General features: G+C 40.8%; 1 long non-coding RNA gene across 1 annotated transcript in view; it reads left to right on the top strand.

The window, feature by feature from the left end:
- LOC308481705 overlaps window positions 1-17233 on the top strand; it is a 28820-nt gene extending 11587 nt beyond the window's left edge. Inside the window, exon 3 of the long non-coding RNA XR_013988829.1 lies at window positions 16914-17233. This is a non-coding gene — a long non-coding RNA (uncharacterized lncRNA). The remainder of the gene's footprint in view (window positions 1-16913) is intronic.
- The last annotated feature ends 9100 nt before the right edge of the window (window positions 17234-26333 follow it).

Raw genomic sequence — 26333 nt, 5'->3', positions numbered from 1 at the left:
GGCCAGCGCCTGCCAAGACAGGTGACAAAATCTGCGATGTGCATCATGAATGCATCCTGCATGAAGAACTTTGTTAGTTTGTGCAACACAACAAGAATCAACATTAGACACAACAGCACCATTGTCATCATAAGTTATACAGAAGAATCCATCTACAAACTTTGCATGCAAAATGTCCTCTTTGCCTTTCCTGATGACACAGACGCTCCTCTTGAAGGAAATCTCAAAGCCACGCCCAGTCAGCTGTGGGACACTGAGCAAATTGTCTGCAGCACCTGGAATATAAAGTACATCTTTGATGGTAGTGTGCAGACTTGCCAGTTTCACAGTCCCTTCTCCTGCAATTCGTAATGTCTTTCCGTCAGCCAGGTGGATCTCACCATCTTGAGGTTTGAAGGAGATAAAGAGATGCCGGTCTTTTGCCAGACGGCGGGTGCATCCAGAATCAATAATAAATCTGGCCTTGGCCTTTGGAGCAGCTTTTCTGGCAAGCAAAACCTTGTTTTCCACCGGCGTGGGCTTTTGCTGCTTGCCCCCCTGCTCCTGGCCATCAGACTTGCCTTTAGCCTTTGGTGAAGCTGTGCCAGCAAACAAAGCCTTGTTTTCCACTGGCGTGGGCTTTTCACCCCCCTTCTTCTTCAGGCCATCTGCAGGCATCTGTCTCTGTTTACCTCTGGCCTTCTGGTATCTGTGAGGATGACCTTGGTTCCCACAAGAAACAGAGCTCTCAGCTGCCGACTCCTTGGCTCCCCCTGGAGGTTGGAATGCTGCCTGGGATGACATCACAGTCAGCTCCTCCTGCAGCTTGCAACCGGTGCCCTCGGCATCCCTGCATTCACTTGCATTCTGGGAAACAGCCAGGACCTCCGATGCAGTCAAACTCTGGGCTGGGATGACTGGCAGATGGGCTATCTTCAAAGCATTCCACATCTGACGTGCAGTCGTGTTGCCAGCTAGCGTGGCAATTTCCTCCAGAGAGACGGACGAGACAATTACGTCTATGGCCCTTGAATCTTCGGCCTTCCATCAATCTGTCAGAGGAACTGGAGGGGCTTCACACACAGTATGCCACACTCCAAACTGTCGTAGTAGACTTTCACACCATTTTGCCCAGGTCTCATAATTGTGCCGATTTAACTTTGGGCACTCAGCAGCTTCAGAAGCTTGTAAAAACTCCATTCCAGCTCTTCACTTGAGCTGTGAGCCTTATTCACTTCAGAAACTCCTTATCTTGGCTACTCATAAATCTTGAGGCCTGCTTGGCTCGACTCCCAGGCCAATTAGCCGGCCGGAGTTCAAAAAGACTTCCGCGGCATCAGAAAAGCCTCATTTGTTTTCGCTTTTCCCACACATACCTTCACAGTCTCTTTCGCAGTTTTACTCTCCTGTAAGTGCCGTGAATCTGGTCCCATAACCTGTTGTTGGGATACTGCCAGGGAGACAAAGTCCATCATGACTCTACGTCGCCTCCGGACGTCCATCGATCTCCCGTAGATACAGTATCAGCAATTAGCAACACAAGCTCCCGGAAATAGCTTGACATATTCCAGAGCTGATGCACGCTCTATCAGCAGAATTCACACAGCGAAAGATGCACTCAGGAGAGCATATTTACAACTTTATTCAGCGTTGGACAGAACAAAGAAAACATGACTGCCTGCTTCAGTGTCTCAGACACACAGAGAGAAACGAAAGCAAAAGACAAAACATAAACTTCCTGTGAACAGGAAATACACAGACTCTGTGACTCACAAAGCCTGCTCCCTTTTAAGGTGGAACGGAAATATCCTAACATAAAGAACTAAGATTTTAATTGCATGTCCTCCTTGGGGGGCTGGGTATATTTGGGGTATATTGCACTGTAGTTTGTTTTTTTCTTAAACTGATTGAATAAAGTCGATATTATGGAAAAACCTGAAGAGTTTCTTGCTACTAATTTCCAAAGGAGGAAGAGTTAACCACTGCTTCATGTCTTTGCTGTAAAATTCTCTTTGATGTATTACATAAAGAAAAATCATATTACTTTACTTTTATGGCTTTGAATATATGGAAGATAACTGGCACCCCTAATTGTCTGTGTACTCCAATCTTATCTTCAGATTTGACATATTAAATGGTACAAAGCTCAATTCAGAAGCTTATCTTGGTATTTATGACTAATGGCATTTTCAGTGAACAAAAAAAGATAGAGAGACTCCTGCTTCTATCCATTGCAGAAACATACAAATAGCATAATGCAGAAACAGAAGAATCTGAAATGTTCTGTAGATGAAGTGAAATTTAACTTGTTTTTAAAACACTCAAAAACGCCTGACTTCTTCCTGATCCTCTCACTCTCTCTCTTTCCAGACTGTATATAAACATGGAAAGAGCAGTTTTAAATAGAAGCAACATATGTCCAAATGACAGTTTTATTCATAAACGCTTTGGTTTGAGCTAGTTTTTCTTCCTCCATATGCTAGCTAGCAATACCAGAATTCTAAATGTCAGTCAATCAGTCCTCTTGTGGTTTTGATCACTAATATTTGGCACTGTTATTATGAACGGTTATTTTTCAAATGTTTGTCAAAATCAGGCAATTTGTTTTAAGGTGAGTCAGATACAAAAACTGACACTGTGCTAGCAAACTTGGAATGCATCAAAATCAGCACCCTTTAATAGGCCTCTGACTGTATTACAAATGATTGAAATTAGCACCTACACACAGGCAATCAATCAGAGCCTCACAGGCAACTCCAGGCCAGGGGCGTAGGAAAGGGGGGCGGGGTGGGTCGCCCCAGGTGCCATCATGGAGGGGGGTTACAAATTATCAAGGAACAATTACTGCCCTACTAGGGCGGTTCATAAAAAAACTCTTTTTTTGAAAATGCCTGCTCCAAAGGCACTAGGGATTATATAGCTATATATGAAATTTCATGCATATCAGTTAATATTTTGACCCTCCTCCACAAAAATAGCTATGTACGTGACCATTTTCCTATGTCGTGAAGGCTGAAATTTCAATTCAGTGGAGCAGGGTTAAGATATTAACTGATATGCATGCAGTGATCAGACACTGGCTGAAAAATTCAGGAAAATGCATTGGGGGAGGAGTCTCCCTGAATTCCATGGCAGTGTTTTACAGAGTCAGTCCATGTTGCTACTCTACCTTCTTTCTGTCCAGACTGTGAAGAGAAATCTGTGGCCAACTGAAAATAAACCTCTGATCACTAGCAAGCGAACAAATATTAAATATGACTGAGGGCAAAAATCAACCCTTTTCTTACGTTCTTCCTTCAGGATGCTTTTATCCTCTTTTTTCTCCAACTGGAGGAAATGTGATTAAAAGACGAGATACTGAAAAAGAATGCATAACACAATGATAAACCATGGAAAGCTGAACACTGAGATGAACTTTAAAGATTCTTACATCCTTCCACTCCCCTCCCCTCCCCAATTATAGTCATCTTAAGTGTTCTTGGCAATCTCTAAAGATAAGAAACATGACCTACTCAGTGTAATGCTGGTTTTTGAGGTGAAAATTGTTGCTTTTATGTGCTGATCTATTTAATTAACGTTCCTGGATTATACAATGACAAGCAGGCTGCTGATCCCTTAGAAATTCAAATGAGTAATATGAGCAAAAATAGCACACCTGACTCAGAAAAAACACGCACCCAAACTGTTTTACATACCATCCAAGCCCAAAAAGTCCTTGAAAAGCTGGCAGTTTCAGATTTCAGATATTTTGGTAGACTATTAGGCAGGATAAAGAATGGAATAATAATGCTAAGAACATGAATCATGGACACAGCTCCAGTGCTCCCTTCAACAAGGATCTTTCAAAATCTATAATTAAGTAATTTAGTTCAGTAAAAAAATCAGCACAGTTTTAGGCAATAATGCCATTTCTTAAATTAAGGGGATGGTTTTCTTACAGAAAGATCACAACCATGAATGGTGCACTCCTGTATATTTTTTCAAGGGGTGTGTGTGGGGGGGTGTGGGTGTGGTTCTAAACCAGATTCTAGTTATACTAAGGTCTCAATGAACTCACTTAGACTTAAGTTAGTGATGCAATTATTAAGCTATTGAATGAACATTTTAGGTATTTTATACTACAGTCATACCCCGTGTTGCATTAGGTTCATGTTGTGTCTTTTTGGCTTGCAAACACGTGTATACTTCCATGTTTTGCCACGTGCGTGTGCGCAGAAGTGTTCTGCGCACTTCGCACATTCGCAGAAGTGCTCTATTGCACTCTGCGCTTGCGCAGAAGCGCCACTCTAGTTGTGGACTTTTTGGGATGCGAACGGCACCTCGGAACGGATCGTGTCCACAGCTAGAGGTACCACTGTATACAGATTTTACCCCTTTTTTTTGTCCCAGCCAATGTTGACATATAAAGTGAGATAAAATGCCACAGGATATTGTTTTTATTCCTTCTTCCTCATAACAAAAGTGACCCATGGAAGCAGATATCTTCTGATATCATACTCTTGGTTTGGTATTGAGACATTTTACTATCAAGAGATACACTGGAGTTTAGCTTGAGGTATAAAAATGCCCCCCTCATCCATTTGTTACTTATTTTTAATGGACCTGAATTACTGATAAACATTGGTAGTAAGTTCAGTTTCATCATTTATCTCCTGCTCTTTGCCATAAAAGATGGAACCAAAACAACTTTAACAATCAAATCACAAGTTGAAATGCAAATAGAAAATGCAAAAGCACAATTACAAAATGTAAAGGCAGCCTCGTACCTCAGGAACACAGTGTATAAATTAGCACAACTCTCTAGGAAAGGTATTCAGCAAAGCTGGTGGCACTACTCAGAACAAACCAAACCAAACAAAAGCTCTTGAAAAGTTCAACTGTAAAAGTTCTTTTCAACACTGAATATATCCTCTAATGGGAAAGCTGGTTGTGCAAATTAACTCTTAAGGAGATCAGAATCTTATTCTTATTTTTTTTTTAAAAAAAGAGAGTGAAAAATGCTATAGATTTATTATCCTATATACCACTACCAGACTCATTATCTGAATGAAGATACTTATATAGCCAAAATGTCACCACACACACATGGAAAGGAATCATCAGGCTTTCGTGAACCTAGAAGTTTGCAGAACAAAGTAAAAATAAAGGGGAAATGTCCAAACTGCACAATGATGCCTGAGCATGCACAGTGCTCATTGAATGTTGACTGTTTTTTGAGGAGTGGTGGTGGAATGGAGAATTCTTGAAAAGGGTATGGCTGAGTGGCTGGCACAACTAGCTTTCAACACTCCATTCGGTAACATTTTGTTATAGGTCCCACTTGTAGCTGGGAAACATGCATCCATGCTGAACTTTTACAAAATCAATATATCATTACATGTGGCTCTGCTATTTTCTGTGAACTTTCACATTCTTATCTGCACACCACTTAAACCCACAGGAAACTATCCTGGAAAGTTTAGATTATGCTATGGTACCTTGATTTCTCCCACACTACCATTTAGAAGAATCACATTTGCAAGAGTCCTGTGTATTTTAATGTACATTTAAAAGGAGAAAGCAGGAGAGAGAGAGAGAGAGAGAGAGCACAAACACAGAAGGAACATTCTTCCTAAAGCAGTACATTTCTTTACAAACACAAACAGAAATCTTGGCCAAAGTTGTCATCATTGCTTAGTGTGTCTGTTTAAAGTTTGCGAGGAGTTAGACAGATTCTGTATAATAAGTAAGTTTCCCACTTTGCTAACTCCTTAACCTAGAAAACAATAAGGAAGAAAGCTTTGACAGTTTTTGTGGGCAAGGCAACTTGCTTTATTGGGGTCATTGCATTCCTTCTGTCTACAACTGTGATGCCCAATTCAAGGAAACAGTAAATTGTTCTCTTGGGAAAACGACTTTTAAGTATATATAGATATGGGAGAAGATGGGGAGAGGTGAGGAAGAATTTTTATTATTTGTTTCAAGGACTGGTAGGTGCGAGACCTGTCAGAATGATATGGAGCCAACCTACATGTACTGAATTAATTTCCAGTGCTCTGTTGTTCTTAGCTGTTTTTGCTTGATAAGTCAACTTGCCCTGAAGTATTTCTTTTTTGTTTAATTTTATTATTTCCCAGTTTAAAATATTACCTATAATTTGCGCTTTTTTTCTCATTAGGTCAGAACCAAGTTACTGAACAATGTTCTTAGTCAATGAGCATGTGCAAACCTGGGGAATTGCCCTTTAGTTCCAGAGGGGAGTGACACATGCTCAATGTGATTGTTTGCCATTGTTTACAGGGCAACAGAAACCAAGAGGTGAGAGCAGGGCTGGCCCAATACATTTTGGCACCAAAGGTAAACCACAAAATGCCCCCACCAGGGAAGGAGGAGTGAATGAAAATATATACAGTCATACCTTGGATCTCAAATGCCTTGGCTCCCGAACAAATTGGCTCCTGAAAGATCGAAATCTGGAAGTAAATGTTCTGGTTTTCAAACATTCTTTTGGAAGCCGAACATCTGACGGGGCTCCTGCTGCTTCCAATTGGCTGCAGGAACTTCCTGCAGCCAATCAGAAGCCACACTTTGGTTTCCGAACATTTTGGAAGTTGAACAGATTTCTGGAGCAGATTCCTTTTGACTTCCAAGATACGACTGTTTAGGGAACGGGGGGTGGGTGTCAAATCAACCTTACCTGACAACTGAAGTGGGAATTAAAAGGTTGTTGCTTTTAATTTTAACACAGGGGAGGTCACATTCTGAATCATACTGGGCAGGCGCAGAACCCAGGAGAAGGCAACTTCTGCCATTTCCTCCCTAGGGATGGGATGTTGCAGAGGAGGCATGGGGAGACAGCCAAGGAGATGGCAGATCTGACTTCCAAGGAGCGCACCACAGCCACTGCTTTCACCATAGCAGCAGCAGCAGTGGGTGATGTATTTGTTGAAGGCAGAATCTGCTGCCCCCAAGGTGGTCGCCTCACCTTGCCACATGGATGGATCAGCCCTGGTTGAGACCCATAGGGTGGTGGCATGGGGGCAGGGCCTCTCTTTATGGAACTTCTCCATTGCTGAGATAGGATTGCCCTCCCTACTGCTGAAGTTTTGATGTTGCTTAAAAACACATTAATCTTGCCAGCACTTGGTGATGCTGGTCAAGATCAACAGGAAGAATTTATTGTTTTTGCTACTGTATCTTTAAAAGTGGTTATAAATTTGTTGTCATTTAAATGTATTTTTATGATATTTGTATTTTGTTATGACATTTGTATAATTTCTTTAATTGCTGTTAGGCATCCTGGGTCCTTCAAAGTGTTGGAAGTTAATTTAGGAATCTTATTTCTAGTTTTATCATTGTATTCTTGCTATGGCTATTGATTTTACACTTCTTGAAATCAGGAAAGAACAAAGCTGGGTACAAAAATGTTTGATATAAAATAAATCTGAAGGAAAAAAGAGAAACATAAAAGCATAAAGGTTTACTGTACCAAAAGCACTGCAGTAAAACTAGCCCTGAATATTAAACATTGCATCATATTAAGCATAGCATCAGTAGTCATTGCAGTGAGAAAAGGGGCTGCTTTTTATTTGTTTAAAAAATGCCATTTTAAAATCAAGAAATGAGGAAGATAGATTATAAACAGGTCACCAGATGATGGACTGCCCCAGACTTGTCATTTATCATTAAGGCATAGGTAGCTGAAGAAAAGTATCAAAATGCAAAAGTTAACAGGAAAAAACAAAAACAAAAAATGGATAATATAAATAAAAATGACTGTGAATGGAAATAAGCTGAAAGTAAAACCCAAGAGTCATAAAAAGATCTCAGAATAAGTCTTAAATTTTTTGAATAAAAACCATCTGAATTTCAAAATCAGAATTTATATTTGATTAAGTTTGCATATCTATGCAAATTGGGGGGAAAGTCTCCTTTAAAGTTTAAGACTCCTGAATAAACATTAACAGGATTAGTCTACTTGGCTGCAATCTATAGTTGAACTGTAAAGAGCTGTGTTTTACTAAAACCTTTGCAGCATCTTCTATCTACAGAATGACAGTTATGCATGGTGGTGTGACCTCCCAGTTTTTTCTTGCATCCTGTACCAGCTATATTTTGGCTTCGTCTGTTGCTGTAATAAACTGGTGATATTTTGGTCTATACATGCCTATTGGTGGTTAGTACCCATTGGCACTGGCAGGGCAGAAATCAGGGAGTAGGTGAAAGCAGACCCAATAACAAGCAGAGCGAACTAAGTCTAGTTTTGTCCTCCTCATCCTCTCTACAACATTTTTCAAGAACAGCCCTTTTTCTAAGTGGGGAAAGGAGTTTATGGGTAGCTCCATCTCCTGGACTGGAGATAAGTAAGAAGGTAAGCAGGTGGGAGTTGGCATTTTGATGCTGGTGGCATTCCCCCTAATGAACATATGACTAACCTATGGAATCAGGCCAGAGGTCCATCTAGTTCATCATCCTTTTCTTACCAGATGCCCATGGGAAGCCCGCAAACATGGCATGAGTGCAACACCATCCTACGCTCCTCTGATTCTCAGCAGCTTGTATTCAGAGTCATGCTGCATAATGGACCACCTTCCTCTGTGAACTTGTGGGAACAAACAATATTTATATCCAAAGGAAAAGAACGCAAACAATATGTATCCAACAGGGAACAGACCCACTGAAATCAACAGGCTTAAGTCTGGGACTGCTCTGCGCATAACTTAGTTGGGTATGTCCCAATTATCACAAAATTAATACAGTGGTACCTCGGGTTACAGACGCTTCAGGTTACAGACGCTTCAGGTTACAGACTCCGCTAACCCAGAAATAGTACCTCGGGTTAAGAACTTTGCTTCAGGATAAGAACAGAAATCGCACGGCGGCAGTGGAAGGCCCCATTAGCTAAAGTGGTACCTCAGGTTAAGAACAGTTTCAGGTTAAGAACGGACCTCTAGAAAGAATTAAGTTCTTAACCCGAGGTACCACTGTAACCACTTTTAGCTAATAAATCTTTACCCAGCTATGCTAAATCAGTAAGGTGTCTCAGAAGGTTTCAAACCAATTCACTTCATTACAATGAGGCAGTTGAAAAGTGCAGTATTAACAATCAATAATGTAAAGTAGCAGAAAACATGTCAACGGCATGCCAAACAACAGCTGAACAGTTTGTCTCATGTCACCCTTTAGATCTAAGCTCTAAGGCATCACCCACCAACAATTCCTCTGTCTCCTGCAAGGGGCCAGAAAAACCTACATGACCATGATTCTTCCCATAACATGCTCTGAATGGATCCATGATCTCTAGTCACCCTTAGTAAATGAAGCAGCCTTGGTAAATGTAGTCAGGCAGGGCTCAACCAGCCAGCACAGGTGGAAATGGGCCAGGCAGAAAAGCAAGAGGGAGGTTTTGCCACAATATGTGATTAGGTTTCTGCCGCAACTGCAGTCTGAGGTGATCCATAAGATTTGGGTGTCAATTTCATAGCTTAATGCAACTTTTTGTTTTCCTTATCTTGTTCTTCTCTTTTATCCTCTCTAATGGTCAGGAAGAAATAACACAATTAAATGCATAGATTTAAGTTGTTTGGTCCCTTCTCCTTCTGGAATCAATAGAGCTAAATCAGCATAACTAGTTACAGATGGGGCTGCCAGTCACCTTTTTCCCCCCAAAGAAAGTAATCCAATTTCATGTTGCTGGGGCTCCCCCCCCCCCAATTTCTTTCTGAGGACGTACTAACTTTTTAAATTGAACTCCCAGAGTGAATGGATTTGAATCAAAAGAGATTAGCTCCTTCATCTGGTAACATAAATTTTAAAAGAAACCAGGAGCCAAAATGAACAGTGAACTTTGAAAATCCTAAAGCAATTGGAAAACGACAAACTATTCCTGAAAATGTAAGCTCCGCAAAGATTTTCACTTCAACGGTCAAAACTACGTAGTGTAGTTCTCTGGAAAATCTCTTTGGTGAACTGTGAGTGACACAAACAATTCGTGATAGAGGGTTTTTGTTTGTCGGCTTGCTTGCTTGCTTTTTGCCCCCAAAACTTAACAAGCTCTACTTTTTTATTTTACTTTAGCTCTCTCCCTCTCCTTCTCTCTCTGTTGGATACAGTTCAGGAAGATGCTGAATCCATCAGAAAAAAACTGAGTCAGATGGCGGGTATGAAGCAAAAAAGGTGATCTTTTAATCATATGGTACATGGTGGAAAACACCGCCTGTGCATTTTGCTCTGCTCGTTTCATCTTCCAATTAGCAGCTCTGCAATATATATATATATATATATATATATATATATATAACCTTGGCTATTACATAATGCACTCTGCTTTACACTTTACTGAAGTGCTGATGTTATGCAGACTTCCCCACACACACCCTGGTCTCTCTGAAAAATAATAACAGGCATTTAAAATCACATTCTCAATGAATAAAAGCACTTGAAAGTGACTAGGTTGTACATCAAGATTTCTCAAAGGACATCTAAAGGATAAAATGCACCAGAAAGTTACTGTGACATGGTCTAATTTTTTATATTTAGCAAGCGATGGAAACTCTATGAACATTTGAATAAAAAACCCTTATTAAAGATAAGAAGACAGCTGCTTCAATACAGGGACTGACCTAGTTCAGCATTCTGTTTTCAACAGTGGTCAGTTAGATGCTTCCAGGAGCAGCAGCATTCCTTACAACAGGTATGAGAAATGTTTAGCTCTCATGATGTTGCTACACCATCAGCTCCAGCAACCAAAGCCAATGGGCCAGGGATCATGGGAGCTGTAGTTTGACAACTTATGCATACCCTTCAACATTTCTTTGATGAAAATAGGGATGTCCCATTCCATATTAATAATTTTTGCCATTTATACCCCACCCATCTGACTGGATTATTTCATCCACTCTGGGTAGCTTCCAACATATATAAAAACATAAAAAACTTCCCTATACATGGCTGCTTTCAGACAGTTCTGGGGTCAGATAACTCCATACCCTCCAACATCCTCCAATGAAAAGAGGGACTTCCTACCATACCTTCCAACATTTCTCTGATGAAAATAGGGGCACCCGAAGGAAAAGTGGGACATTTCCAGATCAAATCAGAAACCAGGATGGTTTGTGTAAATCAGGGACTGTCTCTGGAAAATAGCAACACTTGGAGGGTCTGACTTATGGCAGGCCCAAAGTTGCCCACACCTGCCCTACAGGTAACAGGTAGCAGTCAGGAGACTACTTCAGCCTCTGAAGGCATAAGGAGAGCGACTGGATCAGGCCAATGGTCTGTTCTGATCATCATTCTGCTTCCAATTAAATAGGTAATTTCTTTTTTAAAAATAAATAAATAAATATGTATACCGGTAATTAAATGTTGCCCCAAATACGAAATATTAAACAAACAACATAACAGAGTTTATATTTTAGTAGTTCTACAAGGAAATAACTAAACAATTACAAAAAGTTAAGCAATTAAATAAACCAATTTGAATCCTGTAACACTTTCTGCTGAAACCTGCCACCTTTCAAGTAACAAATGCCTGGGTGAAAAAATATCCCAATGCTGTCTAAATGATGCAACAGGAGGGGAACATCTGCTTGGGTCTGATGAACAAAGGGACATTCACAAGATACATCTTCTCTGCAGCCTTGTTGCTCCCTTAACTGTTCTAGAAGGTTGGTGGACCCTCCAGAGCATCATGAGAGGCAGTGCAGGGTCCTATAGTGGGAAGGGCAGATCAGAGGAAATATCACCTCAACTCATGTGGTAACATCTGCTGGATCAAGAGCCCTTCCACAGAGAGCTAGTTACGGTCAAAGACATTTTATGCCCCTTGAGGCATGAAGGGTTTCCCCACATCCAGCCTCATGAGGGTCAAGATCTTAGTGATACCTGCCTCACCTAGGCCATCTGTTCTTTTTTAAGTAGTTGTTGAGATCATCTGTTGTTCTGAACCATTTGCTCTGAGCTTCCAGAGCTGGGCAGGATATATGCTGAAAAATTCATACAACCTCATCCCTGAATGTGCAAGACAAGATGCAGAAACAATACAAAACAGACTACAGAACCCTGCTATGTTTCTCACATGCTCTCTGTTGGGCTGGCAGCAAGACCAGTGGATAACGTTGTTTAATGGCAAGCTTTATTATTCCAAACTGGTAGTTTTCAGACCTTTTGCAGCTGATATTAAAGAGCTCTGTTTAGCAAGCAGGTCACCTCTGTAAAATCAGCTTCGTTTTCTTCTAATCACCATCATGATAAAATGGAAGCTGAGGTGTATTTCCATGTTTTGGTCATTGTATGGATCCTTTGTAGATAGTCCTAAATCATTAAGATAAGCCAATTAGGTTAATTAGCCATCTTAGAGCTGTTAGCCAGCTGATGTGAAAGTGCTTCACTAGAAGCTCAGCTAGAGAAGAATGGAAACTCAAGGACTCCACAAGCTGAGCACCTGGAATTAGAATGAGAAATTAATGTGAGATGTGGTTCATTCTTTGGCATCTCCAGTTAGGGCTGAGAATGTCCCAAGTCTGAAATTATGGAGCGCCACTGCCAGTCAGCGCAGATAATACAAAGGTAGATGGATGAGTTGTCTGACTCAGCATCCTATTTTCCATGTGTCTTCCTATCTTTGTGGTGATAATCTGGTTCTACCAATAGGTAGTAATCTGAGTAAATAGATCTGGTGCTATGTGGGAGTCAATGAAAACATAGCCTGAAAATGTACCAAGGGTTTTCTGCTGTGCAATTTAAAGGGATGGGGGAAGAATGCTTACTTGCCCTTCCCTCAATAGATAAACAGCTGCAATAAAATTTGCAGCTGTCTAAATTCTTATGCATGCAAGCAGCTGACGTTACCACACTATAAGTTAACACAGAGGTGTCCTAGGGCATTAAAGGAAGAGCACAAATGGTTGAAATAGCCAGAGTGTGGAGGATTGATTGTCAATATAGTTTTATGTGCGTGAAATGGAGTGGTCTTTATTAGAACAGCACAAGAAACATCAAGCTGTAGTAAAAATTATCTTGACAACATGGTTTGCCTCGTGCAGACTGTTATCCAATTCCCAAGGTTGTTGCAATAGGCTCTAGGGAGTCTAAAATTAATTACTCCCATTTCATATTTAACAGAGAGAAAAGAAAAGGAAGACTGGAAACAAGAGAATCATGTCCAAGGAATATGAATGCAGAAAGCAATAATTAAACGGTTTGGCTTTCGTTTGACTCTGTACAGTATAATGCACTCACATTCAAAACAATACAAGAGTTTCACAGTCATCCTGGTGCCGCTTATAAATGCTATTTATAGTGACAGTTATATATATATAGCTTGTGAATTAAAAAAAAGAAAGCATGTTTGGGATAGTAGTGATTACTGGTGCACACACAGCATGGATTTGGGTGCTGTGATATACGATTCATAATTTCTAAAGCGTCCATTCCTCCTCCTTCAAGGCAGATGGATTGCAGAGGTTATGTGTACTTGTGCAGATATATGAATCACATTATAATTGATATGTAATAGGCAGCAGACATGTAGCCTGTGCTCCACTGCATATACAGGAATGCCAGTTTCAATAATGCTTGAACTGCCCCTAAGTTGCAAATCAAATTGCTTGTTGCTTCCATACTTTTAGCTAACTTAAAAAGGTTAGGGGGAGCGAAAGTGAGTTTGGTTTGACATTTGAATAGAGACATTTGAATTCCATGGCAGAGAACTAACCCATTAGGTCATTTTCTTTATTCAAAGGGATCTCTGACTAACACAGTTTGGGCTGATAATTGAGAACAGAAATGTGATTGTGTCCCATCAAACCAGGCTTTATAATCAAGTAAATAATGCTCAGAAGTCAGCAGCAGGGAATGATACAGAATGTCTAATCCACTGATATGATGAGTTCAGATATAAATTTGGCAGCAGTCATTTTGAAAAGGCATAAATATAATTAAGTTTGCCTTAAAAGAAAATTGCATCTACTTCCCAGTGTTATGAGTACAGAGTCTGGATGATACATGGGAATGGTTGAAGTTTAGAGGTGTTCAAACTGAAGTGAAGTTCAGAGTCATTTTCAGTAAATCTAAAAGTTGTTCTGCAGGATACTAGAGATGCCAAACAGGAAAGAACGAATCACGATTTGTCATAATTACTGCATATTATTATTATTATTATTATTCCTTTTATTTTTTCAAAAGTGCATAAGGTGGCTTAGTGTCATCTAAGCATCCAAATTTTAAGAATCCTTCAAGCAGCAGCAAAATCTTTATCTAGTGTAGAATCAGAAGCAAATTTTAAGGTTCTTAAACAGTTAAAACATTTGAGAACCTCCAAAGGAAATCAAAATAATTTTGAAAAGAGTGGCAATTTTCCCAAGGTAGGATCATACCTTCTTAGGTTGTGCAACACCCATTGCACACCAGCCTGGAACCATCTGGTACTAGCCATGACTCCAGATTCAATGTTCTCTGACCGCCAGTGCAAGGGTTGTGCTAGCATAAGAGCAAGAATAATGGCTGTGCCATATGAAATCCAACAGCTGCACTAGTGAAAGTTTATCATGCAACAGGTTTCACAACAGGAAGTATTGGAGCTTACAACAATCTGTTGTACAACCAGTAATGAGACCCATGCTGACTTCCTGTGCCTTATCTTGCACAAGCCATTCTTCTAGCCCAACTATGACACCACTAAAGGACTTTTGTTTAGTACTGCTTTGAATTACTTCCAGGATATTTGATTATCGCTGTTTTGGTGATCATTTATAGCTGTAAAGGTAAAGGTAAAGGGACCCCTGACCATTAGGTCCAGTCATGACCGACTCTGGGGTTGCAGCGCTCAACTTGCTTTACTGGCTGAGGGAGCCGGCGTTCAGCTTCCAGGTCATGTGGCCAGCATGACTAAACCGCTTCTGGCGAACCAGAGCAGCGCACGGAAACACCGTTTACCTTCCTGCCGGAGAGGTACCTATTTATCTACTTGCACTTTGACGTGCTTTCAAACTGCTAGGTTGGCAGGAGCAGGGACCGAGCAATGGGAGCTCACCCCGTCGCAGGGATTCGAACTAGTGACCTTCTGATCGGCAAGTCCTAGGCTCTGTGGTTTAACCCACAGCGCCACCCACATCCCTATTTATAGCTGTGCATCCCCATAAATTCCATTTAAAATTATAGATGCTCGTTAAGGTTCTGGTGTGTGATCAAAACAAGAATCCCTGTGAGATTGTACAATTACTATCATACCCAGTTTAGACATGGAAAAGTGTTAATTCACAGAGAAACTGATTCAAGGTTATTCTATTAATTTACAAGGGCCTTAACAAATTCGGTCCAGGATACCTTAAGGACCATCTGGAGGAGTCATGCCTAGTGGTGGCTTGAATGCACAGCTCACCTCTATCAGGAGCCATGTGCTCAATTCTGGGCCCAATTTTGTCAAACTTCCAGCTGAGATCAGACATGCCCTCCTCCCCCAATTCCTGTTGAACTTCTGGTGCTGAGCAAATACTTCCTTTATTTATGGTTTTAACTGATTTTATCATTATTATGCTTATTTAAATCTTATTGTACACCTCTTAGAGACTACTGTGTTAAGTAGTATATAAAATGTTTAAATAAAATAAAATGGAAGCTGAGATAGATAGAACCTCCCCAAGGCTGCCTGTTCCATTCACTGGATGAGCTCATATACTTGTGCACACACTAGGGGGAATTAAGCCAAGCAGCTTTTAGCATTACTGTAGGAGGCATACCTTTTATGCCTGCCATGTGCTATAACATACTGAAAAATGTAGCTGTGGTGTGTCTTCTAAATACAGGCGTTAGCATAAGCTGTAAAACTATAAAAAATAAGAAGAAACATGTTTTTTCTCCAATTAATTTTTTTAAGTGTTTGAAATTGCTATGTGCAGCCATGCAGATGGAAGGGGAGAGAAGATAAATATTGCACTACAGATAGTTAATCTCTAGCAGAAGCATTTTAATAAATTGGAGTTATGAAAAAAATCAGTGCACATCAATTGGTTCCAACCAACTCTTGTTTATCTTCCACCTCTGTCTGTGTTTGATGGATGTTGTTCATGCTCTTTGGTTTACAGTAACAAACAGGTTTTTAATTTTTCTAAACTCCATCTCTCCAGTGCCATTCTGTGATGGATGATGTGACAAAAGGTTCTTCAGTGAAGTCTGAATACTAAATAAATTAGCAGTATTAGAAGTAGCGCATCATTCACCCCTGACTGCATCCAGTCATTGCTGCTTTTCTCCTCCTTTACTTGCTTAATCTCTGGTGGTACAACTATCTGCTCAGCACATGACAACGGCCCAATCCATATGCCCTAACAACAGATGGTGTGTATGGCAAATAGGGCACAGAGTGTGCTTGCAATGAGCAAGGAAAGCACTGACTGCTCTTCCATATGTTCAGATCCCAAAGAAAACTGTGTACAAGCTACATGCAAAATATCATGAAGTTAAACCACGTCTATCTCAATCAGATCTCACTGTGGTGTGCTTCATCTGCTGATGAGAAAGAAAGAAATTGGGCTGAATCCAGTTTAATCCAGTCTGAACTTTCTAAACAATGGATTAGTTGTTTGTCCTGTTCCTGGTTGCTGTTGATCTTTTGAGACCATATAAAGTCTTACCATTAAGTACTGGTTCATATAAGTATTTCATAGTTTTATATTATTTATCTCTACATCAGTGACACAGGATTTATTATGAAATGTGTTGGGCCTAATAAACCTTTTCCTGAGCTCTTTAAGGTCATCTTGCTTTTTCTTCCTGTGATTGGTGTTGTCATATATGGAATCTGTGTCTTACCATTTGTTTCTCCTTCCCACTGAAATCAATGGGACATGCTAGTAATGATTTAAGTCCCGTTGATTTCAACTGGAAGTAAGCACAACTAAGTTTGTCTGGATACACTTCTTCACTTTTAACCCTGGGCCTTATATTCCTCTCCACAGAGATTTGTCAATATCTACCAGACCCAGGAGCAAGAAACAGTATACCTTGTCCAATGCTTTTTGCTGAATAAGGGCTATGGAAGAAAGAGAGCTATAAAGAGGATTACCAACAAACAAACCCTTACCCTGGAAAATGAGGCAGAAAACATGAGTGCACAACGGCTAATCCAACATATCAGTCAGGCTTGTTGAGAGCAAGGAAGAACTACCACTAATACAATATAAATCATCTGTGGCTCTCTACAGGTCAAGGTCTATAACAAACATCTGAGGAATAAAAGCTGCTTGTCTGTATAACTAAAGTGTTGGTAACTATGGAAGTTAGCCTGTGTGCTTTTTCTGCTCACTTACGCCTCCTCACCTGCCCTGAGATTTTTCATCAGCTTCGGAGTACACCATTCACCATATTTTTCCGTGTTTAAGTCTAGGTTTTTTCCCTTAAAAATTATGTCCAAAATTAGGGGGCATCTTAAACACGGGGCCATCGCCCTCCATTTTCTTAAATCAGAGTCCCCCGAAATAGGGGGCGTCTCATAGACTGAAAAATATGGTCTTTTCATGTTATAGTGTTCACATTTGTAGCATTCGCTCAGGATTCAATGGGATTTCTCACACAACATTGCAAACCTCTCCCATAACCCATATTCAAGTATGAAGAGGCTATCCATAACACAAGAGCTAGTGCCCACACTAGAAGCTGGCCACTTTTAAATAGGAAGGTGGGCAGAATTGGAATTGGAAGAACTGAGGATGGTGAGGAAGTACCCCATTTGCCTTGATAGAGTAACCTCCACTGTCTGCATCCTGCTGGCTGATGTGACATCAACAAAGCCAGTGTTCATACTTGTGTATCCCTGCACATAGTCCTCCTTCAGACTGATGTTGGTCACAAGTAGGCTGGGGGACATGGCTGGAATATGCATTAGTATCTGGATGATGAAGCTGGCCCATGCATTTTGAGTAACCCCTCTGGATAAAATTCTGGATAGCTTTCATATGGCGTATAGCGGCAATGCAATTTTCCTAGAGTCACATCAGCAATAATGGTTTCATATAACAGAATCATTTATATGGGCTGTTGTTGTTGTTGTTACCACCACATTTATTTATTTATTTATTTTTTACTGAAATACACAAAGGCAGTATACAAAACCAGCAGTACAATACAACAAAAAATAAATTGCCATAAATGAGTGGGATTTGTAAGTCGGCTTCATACATGTCACTATGAAGATAATACCATGCAATTAACACTTCTATTAATACATGGATATATCCTGCCCACATGATACATCCCATTTGCCTGCAGTGTGAATAGGCCTTGGGATGGTAACTTCATCACACAGAGCTCTATTGGGAGAGATGAACATTTGTATGAGTGTTCTATGTTCCTTTTCCCCAGTTGTGCCTCTTGGATGATGTTATGTTGTGATGTAGCCTGCTTCTGGAGAGGCTTTGTGAGTGGTACAGCACTGTTCTATGGTAGAGTCAGCCCTGGTGTGAATATACCCTCTGTGAGGTAAGAAGGAACAATTGACTGACCCAATCAGTCCAGTTCTTTCCCAAGGGTTAGGGTTAGGGTTACTGATCAGTCTAATAATGAATCAGTGTATATAAAGATTTCTTATATCCATTTGCTTAAAGCTAAGCTATCTAGTGAACGGTTCACTCAACTCTAATGATGAACACATGCATACAATTCTTGTTCTCCCCTTCCCTTGTGGCCTAAACTTCTCATTTGTGAAATAGAGCCTGCCATAGCCCTTAAATTGAGTTGAGTCTCCTAGTGCTGCTTTGTAGACTAAAAAGCCAGCAATCACAGCTGGAGCCTTCCTGTATACGATTCACTGCTATTCTTACATTATTATTTTTCCGTATTAAGTCAGGGACTAGGGACATAGTCTCTCAGAACAGTTTAAAGTGCCCCAGTTCAATGGAAAATAATAATACTACACAGGCACGCATACCCAACACTTCTCCTCACTGTAATTCCAGAGGGAGAAAATGGTCTGTGTCTCATACTGCAAATACATCACTGTACTGGCAGAAATCATGGCAGGTAGCATCCCTCTGCTCTTTGAGTACTAAAGTCTTTTGCAGAAAATGGAAGAACAGATAAGGATACAAAATATGAAGGCATAGAAATCTAAAGCACAGGGTACACTGCAGGCAGTAAAACAAGTTTTTATCATCAGCATGGAAAAAGAACTTTATATTTAAAAAAATAAGAAAATAACTGCTGAAAGATAATGATTAACAACAGTCAGATTTTTATAGTATTTGTATGTTAATGCTGTATAGGAAAAATGAGATTCCTTTCTTAAACTGGCAGTTGGGTCAGAAAAATTGGGGCATTGCCATCAATGGTTGTAATGACATTCAGGGCCAAATGCCACACTAACTAAGAAAGTCGCTCCAAATAACTGACAGCTCAATGGTTCCCATCAGATCCAACATCATCACCTAACATTTCAGGACATCTGTCAGGACCCACAACCAATGAAGATGCCTGCTGATGAGGCTCTGGGCAGCCACCATCTTAATTTTCCCCACATGCAGTGGCCCCAAACATCCTATAATTCTGTGCTACCTGGTGGTCCCCACTGTTTCTTTCTGGTGGAGACCTCCCCACCCTCACAAGGTTGTGTGGTTACAGAACTGCTAGGACAACACATCCTGGAGCATCTAAGGTAGCAGCTGCAGCCAGGGTCAATCAAATTATACCTTGCTGAATGTCCATTACTTAGTTCCTAAAGTGGACCCTGGGGGACATACTATTGACATGCAGGTGATTTGGTCATAGTTACTCAATCTGAAGGAAACGAAAGCTCAACATGTTGAGTGGAATTCAAAATTGCATTGTTACAAATGTTCCAGCTTTGCAATCATAGCAGCTTCCCAGATGGAAGCTCCTCCCTGCTGCATGCTGTTCTAGGGCTCTCCTGAAACCCTCCAAGCCAATTGTAGGGGGTGCAGGGGGGAAAAGGAAGAAAGCCCCATTTCATAAGTGGAATCCCTTGCATAAGGCCTCTACTCACAGGTTTAGAAGAAGAAGAAGAGTTTGGATTTGATATCCCGCCTTTCACTCCCTTTAAGGAGTCTCAAAGCGGCTAACATTCTCCTTTCCCTTCCTCCCCCACAACAAACACTCTGTGAGGTGAGTGGGGCTGAGAGACTTCAAAGAAGTGTGACTGGCCCAAGGTCACCCAGCAGCTGCATGTGGAGGAGCAGAGACTCGAACCCGGTTCCCCAGATTAGGAGACTACCACTCTTAACCACTACACCACACTGGCTTTATTAGGTGAATTCAGTCTGTTGATGTGAGACCATTAGTTTTTAACATGCCACAGCCCATGAGACTTTGTAGTCTTCTCTAAAAGTTGCATGGTTGGTCACTGGTGGTCACAAAGGAGCATATGCACAACCTTGCGCTGGGTGAACTTTCAGTGGATATGGTCATGGAATGAATAAAAATTATATCTGTCAATAGACTCTAGACCAAAAGTGGGGGGGAAAGAATACGCAAAGGAAATGATAGATGTTACATGCACACACAATAACAAAATCCTATACTTCCCATCACATTCTAGTATTTCCTATTGTTCTAAATAAACAGAATGTCACCCTACCTGTAGCTTGTTTCAGACTTAATAAGAATTGGCTGCCACCAACATTTACACCCACACTGGGCTCCACTTCAGGTGTTTAGCACAAAGGTAAGGAAAGGTCTTCTAACCATGCTCAGCTGAACATACAGCAATTGGAAGCCTTTGGTAACCAGGGTTCCTGATCATAGGGAGACATTTGACCACCTGTAGCTCAACATAGATAAAAGGCCCCTTAAGACCTCCCAACTGAAGGCATAAAGGTCAGAGAAGTAGCTGGGAGGCATGTTGTTGGAAAGCAGAACTAATCCATAAGCTATACATGAATTACTGAACTCCAGTTCTGACAGTATCAGAATGCAGCTTAATTTCATTGTAATGTGGGGACACTGCCTTCAGGTAACAAATCTTTCCTCACCCTCCTTAAAGCCATTGCCTGTAATCTCACCAAGGTTGAACACAAGAGGAGATGTTAATTTTTCCATTGAAACCTCCTCTTAACTGATAGCCAAGATATACAGTCTCCAAATCAAATATAAAGTGAGAAAACAATGGAGGACTTCAAATTAAGATGATATGAGGACTTCAAAAAAGAGAACCTCTCACAATGGTTGGTTATCAGAAATCAGCCCTGCTGATACATGTTTGCTGGCTGGCAGGTAGAATAAAATATCCCTTAACTGGCAGCTGTGTAAGTGACAATGGGTGTTTCAACACTTGAAAGTGAGACCATTATACAGAGATGAACAACTATTTTCAATGGCTCTGGAAACTAGATTTCACCATGCTACACCTACAGTCTACCAAGGTGCTCATGTAAAGAGACTCTAAAATGTATTTACTTTTAAAGATGAAATTCTAATCTTCTAATAACATAGTAGAACTACATATCTGATCATGATGTTACCCATTTTAATCTTCACTTTTTTAAAAAAGCAAGCAAAGGAGATACAGGTGACACAGTGAAGAACAATATTTTTTTCCAGATAATCTCTTTAAATAAAAAAAAACAAACCCAGATGCTGTCAAAGAAAATAAAATTGAGAAACCTGGAAAAGATTTTATGATGTCCTTATCTGTTGAAAGAGTTTCTCTAGGAGGTTGAAAGCTGTGGGAGGGGAAAAAATGATCCCTTAAAGGGACAATGTCATCCCACTTAGATCTGAAACAACCTTGCTCAGCTCAGAGATGGCAGATTGCTGGCACCAGAATCAGCAGGAATGCTACTGCATTTTAAGTTGCAGGGAAGTGTTACACTTCAAATGAAGTCAGTTTTATTTGAGCAAGTAGAATGGAGAAAGATAGAAAAAGCTCAGAGGAAGGGATTTGTTAGATGCCTTTTAGATGTGAGCATTGACAGGCTAGCTTGAAAGGGACTTTGCTTCCTGTAGGCCTCTTTGGCAGGTGCATGAATCGTTCCCCCACATACTTGATGGTGGCAACATGTATTCTTTACTGACCTGGCAAATATCCACAATTTTGACATGTACACAGCACACAGGGAAATGTCTTTCCAGGTGGACTTTCAGTAAAAATAGATTTCTTAAGATTGTACAGTTCCAGAAACCATGCTAGGACAGAAAAAAAAGGCCAGAAGTGTAACCTATGTAGGACTTCCTCTAAAGCAGGATCCTAATTATGCCCTGAGTAATTGTCAGTTGTCATGATGCTCTATAGAAAAGTGTCTGTCTGAAATCAAGAGGGAGGGAGGCAGAGAGACTTTGATCATACGCAGAATGCTTTTCTGTCACTTTTCTCTCACTACCAAAATGGATTTGAAGGTTGGCTCTCACCAGCTGACTCTCACTGTGAAAAAAATGAGGCATATTGCATGTTGTAATATGTGCTAGCTTCTTAAGGGACTGTGTAAAAGACAGAGGTACAGTCTTATGTTTTACCAGGAACTCAGTTATCCACTTGTGTTACTCTCACTACTACTGAGCTCCTTCCTCCACTTTTCCAACTATGTTTTGTTTGGTTTTGTAGCCATTTCTGACATTTCCAGGGTTTCCTTATATAAGAACACAAGAAGAAGAGTTCCTTTTGGATCAGACCAAAGGCACATCCAGTCCAACATCTTGTTCTCACAATGGCCAGCCAGTTTCCTGTAGGAAGCCAGTAGCAGGACCTGAGTGCAACAGAACTCTCCCCACTTGTACACCCCATAACTAGTAGTCTGAGGCATACTGCCTCCAGCAGTGGAAGCAGAATAAGCCATCATGGCTAATAGGCATTGATAGCCTTATTTTCCATGAATTTGTCTAAGTCATCTTTAAAGTCATCCAAAGATAAGCACAACCCTCTATGCCTGGTCTACACAGACTCTAAAACTCACTAGTCTCTTAGCAAAATCCCTACTTGGTCCCTTGAAGCCTTCTCAGACTTCAAAACTTCTATTTTCATGCTGAGATCCCTTGATCTACTTTCTTCCTTCGTTTGCCTTTCTTCAAGTTAACTCTATGCTCCTCAAAAATATCCATTCTTTTGCAAGATGCAGCAGTGCATACAAGAAAGATATACATTTCCCCAATATATATACACAGAAACATATGCTTTCCTACGGCCTATACAGGCTGTTCAGGACAGTAAGGCCCCATTCCATCACTCTTTGCATATAGCATCCATAGGGTGAAATCAGCAATGACATTAATTCCATTACATAGCACTAAGCTATTGTAGAACCGTGTGCTATATGCCTAAAGCAACGTGTTACTGTGTGGGTTTTAATTTGCATTGCAATGGCCCAAAAGCTGGAAACACTGAGCAGCTATTGAAACATCCAGTGTGTCAGCAGTCCCATTTCATTTTGTAGTTAATGTCACAAAAAATGGAATATTACAATTTATAGGCAGATTTTAGTTTTGACATATTTTGACAAATCATTGTCATTGTTGGATTTAATAACTGCTATTCTGCTTCCTAGACGAAGCATTTCATCCATAGTTCCTTCCTGATGTTTTACTGCAACTTCTTTCTTGGCAGAATTAATATCAAATCAAACACGTTTTGTTTCTTAGTTGATTTAGATACAACACCAAACCATGGTTTGACACTAAAATCGAGTCTCATGTCAACATACTCTGTTGTCTTTCACTCTTGCTGAAATGCAGATGCAATTGCTCCAAGAGAGCTGTGTCTTGATGACATGCCATCACTCTAGGGATAGGAGGGAGAAATTCAATTTGCATTTAAAGGCAAAGTTACCAGTCATTTTCCAAAACAATATATGTACTGAAACAGCTGTGTCTTGAAATTTGCACTTCTCTGAATTCTGCATTATTTACAGAATTCTGAATTCTGTAAAATAATAATAATAGCAACAATAAGCATATTCTACACTAAAAGTTAGAGGGATGTGAGTGGTGCTGTGGGTTAAACCACAGAGCCTAGGACTTGCCGATCAGAAGGTTGGCGGTTTGAATCCCCGCGACGGGGTGAGCTCCTGTTGCTCGGTCCCTGCTCCTGCCAGCCTAGCAGTTCGAAAGCACGTCAAAGTGCACATAGATAAATAGGTACTGCTCCAGCAGGAAGGTAAACGGCATTTCCGTGCGCTGCTCTGGTTCACCAGAAGTGGCTTAGTCATGCTGGCCACATGACCTGGAAGCTGTACGCCGGCTCCCTCGGCCAATAAAGCGAGATGAACGCCGCAACCCCAGAGTCGGCCACGACTGGACCTAATGGTCAGGGGTCCCTTTACCTTTACCTTACACTAAAAGTTAAAAACATGTAAGTAGATATTTGGGTGCCCTTGCACAACAAGTTCACTTTAAGAAAGGATCTGACTTTTTTCCTGTTAAGAAAGTGATAGGGAAATGAACTGAAAAATGTGGGAGGAACAATTGATTAATGGGAATAAGTGTAAACACCATATAAGCAAATCAGTATGAGTGTTGATTGCCATATAACCTCAACCTCACCATAAGCAAATCAGAACAAATGCTCAATACAGACCGAGCATAGTTCATCCTCCATGCAAGCTTTGTTCAATCAAATCAGGAGTTTGACATTGCCACAAGGGGATAAGCTGTTCTCTGGATTTGGAGGAATAAATTGAAATCTTGGAAGTCAGGGTGCATAGATGCTTAAATGCTGGATCAGGGCATTTTCCTATCCTCCTTCTCTGCTAACAGGCAAATCTCTTATCACTCAACTTCACTGTTTTGCATTCTGTGTAGCAGCAAATTTGGGATGAAAGACATGATTCAGCTTAGACCCTAGCCCTGCCTTGAAACCAGTTTGTGGTTTTAGGGGGGAAATCACTTGTCTTTGTTTAGCCCACCGCTTTCAACAGTGGCAACACAAAAAACTTCTGGGAAGCTGACAAGCAGTGAAGAATGAACAAATGTGTCCCTTTGTTGCTTGTCTCCAAGGTCTTCTCTTCAGAAAGATACTGCCTCTGAACATAGTGGTTACATTTTGCTATTGTTGCTGATAGAAATGGTTACTGTAAAGGGAGAAAGTATGTTTGGTTGGGTGAAGACTAATCTAGGAATGGTAGGCTTCTGCAGTCATTAGATATCTGTGTCCTAAGAGGCAGCTGGGGATGGGGATAGGGGGTCCTGGAGAGTTAATGAAGTCTGGTATTTGGCACTTGAGATGTTGTTCAGGAAAAAAAAATTGCTTGGGAATACATTATGTGGAAGACTGATTGGTATGGACAAAAATAGAATTCAGCAAAGCAAGGCAATGTTGTGATCCCAGCTGAGGAGGGACAACAGGGAAGGGGCTGAGTGGGAAGGGAAATGATGGGGTAAATGAGTCAAGGCCACTGGCAGAACTCAAGAGCCCATGCTAATGAAATCATTTGCTATTGTTAGCCTGAATCATAAAGTACTTGGCTTCCAGCCCACAGCAAAGCTTTTTGTATCAGATGCCTTCAACTAGGACAGGGTGATTGTCAGTTTGGGCATGCAGAAGTGTTTTAGATCTCTTCTTCCCCCCATTTATAAATGCTTCTGTGTATGTGTGATCTCTTCTGAGAATGTCTTAAGATGATTAGTAACCAAACCCTCGGATAGAAGAACCCCCTCTTCCCTTGTCATAGAATCATAGAATAGAATCATAGAGTTGGAAGAGACCACAAGGGCCATCGAATCCAACCCCCTGCCAAGCAGGAAACATCATCAGAGCACTCCTGACATATGGTTGTCAAGCCTCTACTTAAAGACCTCCAAAGAAGGAGACTCCACCACACTCCTTGGCAGCAAATTCCACTGTCAAACAGCTCTTACTGTCAGGAAGTTCTTCCTAATGCTTAGGTGGAATCTTCTTTCTTGTAGTTTGCATCCATTGCTCCGTGTCCACTTCTCTGGAGCAACAGAAAACAACCTTTCTCCCTCCTCTATGTGACATCCTTTTATATATTTGAACATGGCTATCATATCACCCCTTAACCTCCTCTTCTCCAGGCTAAACATGCCCAGCTCCCTTAGCCGTTCCTCATAAGGCATCGTTTCCAGGCCTTTGACCATTTTGGTTGTCCTCCTCTGGACATGTTCCAGTTTGTCAGTGTCCTTCTTGAACTGTGGTGCCCAGAACTGGACACAGTACTCCAGGTGAGGTCTGACCAGAGCAGAATACAGTGGCACTATTACTTCCCTTGATCTAGATGCTATACTCCTATTGATGCAGCCCAGAATTGCATTGGCTTTTTTAGCTGCCGTGTCACACTGTTGGCTCATGTCAAGTTTGTGGTCAACCAAGACTCCTAGATCCTTTTTTTTTTTTTTTAATGATATTTATTAAGATTTTCAGAAATACAGAAAGTAAAGATTAAAGTACATTCAAAGCCTTATTTTCATAGATCCACTTTCTG

Source organism: Podarcis pityusensis (genome assembly GCF_964106645.2).
Source record: "Podarcis pityusensis genome assembly, chromosome: 7".
In the NCBI taxonomy this organism is placed as follows: Eukaryota; Metazoa; Chordata; class Lepidosauria; order Squamata; family Lacertidae; genus Podarcis; species Podarcis pityusensis.
Note: the sequence above shows the minus strand (reverse complement) of the source record. Positions and strands in the feature narration are given on the sequence as shown.